Genomic DNA, 4,601 nt, shown 5'->3' on the forward strand with positions numbered 1-4,601 from the left:
CCCTGGTAGCGACCTTCAATTATTAAATCACTCCATATAAAATACCAAACATACCACATCAGATCCTCATTTATGAAAAGAAAACAAACAATTGCAACCCGCTGGTACGTTGTGTTCTACGCAATTAATAAGAATGGGCTTAGAATTTATCTTTCGTAGGCGGCAAAGGGCTGTGAACCAACAAAGCTGAACTGACCCAAATTATATGGGTATGGGTATGCAAATCTTATCTTTTGGTCTAATGGGCTTTCATTATCCAAACCAAGGTTTAAGATATCGTAATGTATCAGTTTGTATCGTTTGATGCATACCGTTTTCATAAGAAACCGATACACGGAACATGTAAAATTCATGTATTCTGTTTCTTTTTGTATGTATTGGCTGATACAGGCCTGTATCAGGCTGCTTTGGATCTGTATCGGCCTAAACAAATTGAATCGTTTTGGTTCCCAGTTTTGGATCTGTATTGACACAAACTGAATTGTTTTGGTTCTCTTGATTCAATTAATCTATATTTAACACCGAACTTCTCTCATTAATGTCTTTTATTATGTATCTATTTAAGTCTAACTTTTTCGTTAGTTAGTTAATTACTCCTATATTTAAGGTAAATCTAAATTTAAATTTGAATTTTAGTGCCTAATCACACATCTCATTAATTTTATTATTTAACGACTCTCTCTCATTAATTTCGTTTTGTTGGTGTAAAATCTACAAATTTTAACAATAGTAAGATTTGAATCCTGGTCACCAAATTTTAGTGCACATAATTTTTCCACCAAATCTCTCCAATTTGTTTGTTGTAATTACATGCATTTTTAGTTTTAAGACGATTGTTTTTCTTTTCTTAGTAGTGCTTATTAATAAATACTGAAATTAATTATTAAAATTTATATATTAATAAATAATAAGATAATTATATCGGTTATTTGAAAATTGATGTATATACATTAATGTTTTAGTTTTTGTTTTGTTTTTTCACATTTTAGTTATCCCATCATTTTTCAAGTACTACTAATCTTGTCTCAATGTCACATTTTATAAAAAAAATAAAATTATGGTTTCTTACATTCATATAAAACTTGTAAGCATTGTTAATAATATATTTTTTATGATTTATTTGAATTTTTTAATATATTTATGCGTATTTTGATTTTTTCTGTATCCATGTGTATCTAAAACGTATCCCAATATGTCTCTTAAAATTATCTTTTTGATACACCTTGCATTTTGGTACTTAAAACCTTGTTCCAAACAAGAAAAAGATAGTTTTTGGTCTTTTGGGCTTTTAAAAGCTCATTAGATCTTTCAAATAGATTTGCCAAACAGGATCATAATTATCGCTTATTATAAAGGCATCCATTCTAATGTGTATTTTTTCATGATCTATTAAAACATATGATATTTATGTGTCAATAAATATGTTATCAAATTACAACCTACAAGTATAACTATCAATAATAATCATGGGATTATTATTTCTGGACCAATTAGTTCAGAACTGGTTCATCGAGATCGCCGGGCCATTGTCGGCACTACATAGGTGGGACCTTCTCACTGGTAGGGCCTGATTCTCTGACCATGCAACTGGTGTCAAGTTAATGTGTGATGTCCAACATAACACATTATCTATAGAAGGAATCATCGATGGCTCCATCAATTGTCCTCTCAAAGAAGTTGCTGATTCAACAAATCCAACTAAGAATATCAACCCAGAATACTCCAACTTTGGATTGCGCATTTCTCATTCGGTTTGGGAAGCTTTAAGTTGTGTTTGGTTTGAAGGAAAAGGTAGGGAAAGGTAGGGAAACCATCTTTCCCAACCTTTTCCTTCAAACCAAACGTAGCCTTAGAGAACGCCTATGCTCTCCTTCACCAGCTAGAATACTCCAACTTTGATTTCTATTAATGATTATCAAGAAGGGATCATCCACCATAATATAATACATTCAACAAGTAAAAAACATGACCGGATTTACTAGGCACAACATATAAGCACATTAAATGAACACTTTACATGTATTTTGACAAGTGTCATAAGTGAGTTTTAATCTTTTTTAAGGGACAGGTGTCAAAATTTTTTAAGTACTTGTTGAACGTGGTTACAACGTTGTGCCTACTAGATCCAAACTGGTAAAAAACATAGCTGATCAATTTGCAGGCTTCAAGCGATCCAGTACATCCTTGAGGTCTTTTCAATGTGCATTACATGGTTTCAGTGCTGATTATCAATCTTTCATCACATCAATCACCACAAATTTGGACTTTTGCTCTCTTACAATTGATGATTTACATGGCTTACTACGAAATCATGAGATATGGTTGAATAAACGATATTCTTCTTCTATTCTTCACCACATACTAATGTTGCCAATCGCCAACAGTAGAACACTCACTCACTACCTTTAACTTGTTTCGTACCTTGTTATTCCTAAAGAAGCTTGGTCAGTCGGGGTTCTACTACTTCTTGGTTCGACAGAATCTAAAAGTTTTGGAGGGTGCCCTTCTTCCGTCCATAGGTGGAAGGGCAAGTACTTCATGAGTCGAAAGAGAGGATGGTCCCTAAGATTGAAGCTGATGACCCCAGTTACTAAAGTGGAAGTGCTTGTGACCAAGTGTCTGACCTATGAGGAGTGGGAGACATTAGGTAAAATGGACAATCTTTGGATCAGCATGATGGAGTACACACTCGAGGCTCGGTTGATTAGTGCGAAACTGTGACCAACTCAGCATGGTAACGACGTTGTACCACTATCCTATTCTGCCTTTGCTTCATTAAGATGTATTGATCAACTATTTCTTTTTTATAGACTTGAAAATGCTGCCGATAGAGGGTCACCAAAAATTAGTCAAGGAGTTAGATAAAGAAAGAGCCAAGGCGGCTCAATTTCGTCACCTTCAGTGTGTACAAAATCGGAAGAAGACGGCGTTGAAGTGGCTTTACAAGGAGGTGGTACCTCCTCGGCCTTTGAAGTGCCTCTATGAGAAGGTGCTAGAGGTTGACTCAGACACCAGAGGGAGACAAGTCCTCCTCATCCTGCATTGCCACCGAGATCCTAGACTCTAGAGGGTGAGAGTTCAATCTATCGATTGAACTAGAAGGTCCGGCTTACTAGCACCCTGGACGGAGAGAGGGTGTGTGAGGAGATCAACTAGGGTATTCTTCTTTCGAAAACTGAGATCGAACTAAGGTTTCTTGGGTGACAAGAGAACAAGAGAGAAAGTAGAATTCATAGAGAGATATTGAATAGTTCGATCTCTTCTTCTTTTATCCTTTATGGAGAACCTCTCCTAATTGAATTAGGAGGTTTATCCAAATCTTTATTTGGATCTAGACTCTATCAAGAGATAGGTCTTATCCTCTTAAGAGAATGGGTCTCCATACTCATATCCAAATCCAGATTCACCCATGTTACATGACAACTTAAGTATTCATGTAACATCTTAATTAATCATATCAATTATGGGATTTAGGCCCATTAGTTATATGGCTCACGACCCAAGAGTGTTACTTGGACAATTACGGTTCGATCTGTATGGTGTGGGACCCCACAATGACTTCACATAAGCCCCCATGGGTTCAGTTCAGCCTCTATGAAAATGCCTAACCGAATTCACTACTAAATGCAGTGAACCCCTGAGCACATCATTATGGGTTCAAAATGAGCCCAACATTTACACTTGAATGATCATTGAATTCAGCCATCTTATGAAGACCCAAGGATAATGAACTTAAGTAAGATAAAGCCCATTATGTAATCAACCCTTAATGGTCTCTTACACTTAACCTCTTGGCTCATAATGATTAGACACCACCTTATAGGGAATGACCTCTCCCCTGGTTGCAAGGTGTAGTGTCACACTCTTTGCTCGGATGGATCGCAGGAATTAAAACTTTTTGCAAACATCTTTTATAAAACATAATATATATTGCAAAACCAAATCTCAAACACAGTTGAAATCCAGTGCTAGCAGTTTAGGTTTCCATCAGAGAGAGTGTAAACCCTATCATTCACTTTGTCTAACAAAGGGGTCGATCCTATTATTATATCACCCACTCAGTTAGATTCTTAGACTGCCCTAATATACCTGGGTTTTGAACCTCAAAGGATCTCACTGATTGATATATCAAAGACAATCCAATCTAACACCTAGTGCAGTGCCATAATTAAGTCTAGGGGTTATGTGTAACTTTTCAGTTTTGCTCATCAATCTCCAAGGTCAAGGGCATAGCTGAAAAATGATCCAAGTTCAGTGTTTTGACCAAACACACACTACATTGTTAGACAATGTATCCAGTGCAGTGCCATAATTAAGTCTAGGGGTTATGTGTAACTTTTCAGTTTTGCTCATCAATGTCCAAGGTCAAGGGCATAGCTGAAAAATGATCCAAGTTCAGTGTTTTGACCAAACACACACTACATTGTTAGACAATGTATGCGCTTAGCTCCAATCAGAATGATTTACATTATGACATTTAATGTAAATGAATAAAGTACATATTTGATTCATGTTATTATGGCGTGTTTCTGTATAATACTCTTAAACTGAACACATATGAGACTCGTGTTAGTTTAGAATCTTCACAGCCGTTGGATAGA

At 36.0% G+C, this 4,601-nt stretch overlaps 1 long non-coding RNA gene across 1 annotated transcript; it reads left to right on the forward strand.

Annotated features, from left to right (window-relative positions):
* Positions 1–1,856: 1,856 nt before the first annotated feature.
* LOC148849107 (uncharacterized) lies at positions 1,857–3,486 on the forward strand. The gene is made up of 2 exons (XR_016100172.1): positions 1,857–2,734; positions 2,811–3,486. It is a non-coding gene; the product is annotated as an uncharacterized LOC148849107 (long non-coding RNA).
* Positions 3,487–4,601: the final 1,115 nt, after the last annotated feature.

The sequence above is a fragment of the Nelumbo lutea genome, chromosome 6 (assembly GCF_056320005.1).
Source record: "Nelumbo lutea isolate HS-2025 chromosome 6, American lotus-T2T, whole genome shotgun sequence".
Taxonomy (NCBI): domain Eukaryota; kingdom Viridiplantae; phylum Streptophyta; class Magnoliopsida; order Proteales; family Nelumbonaceae; genus Nelumbo; species Nelumbo lutea.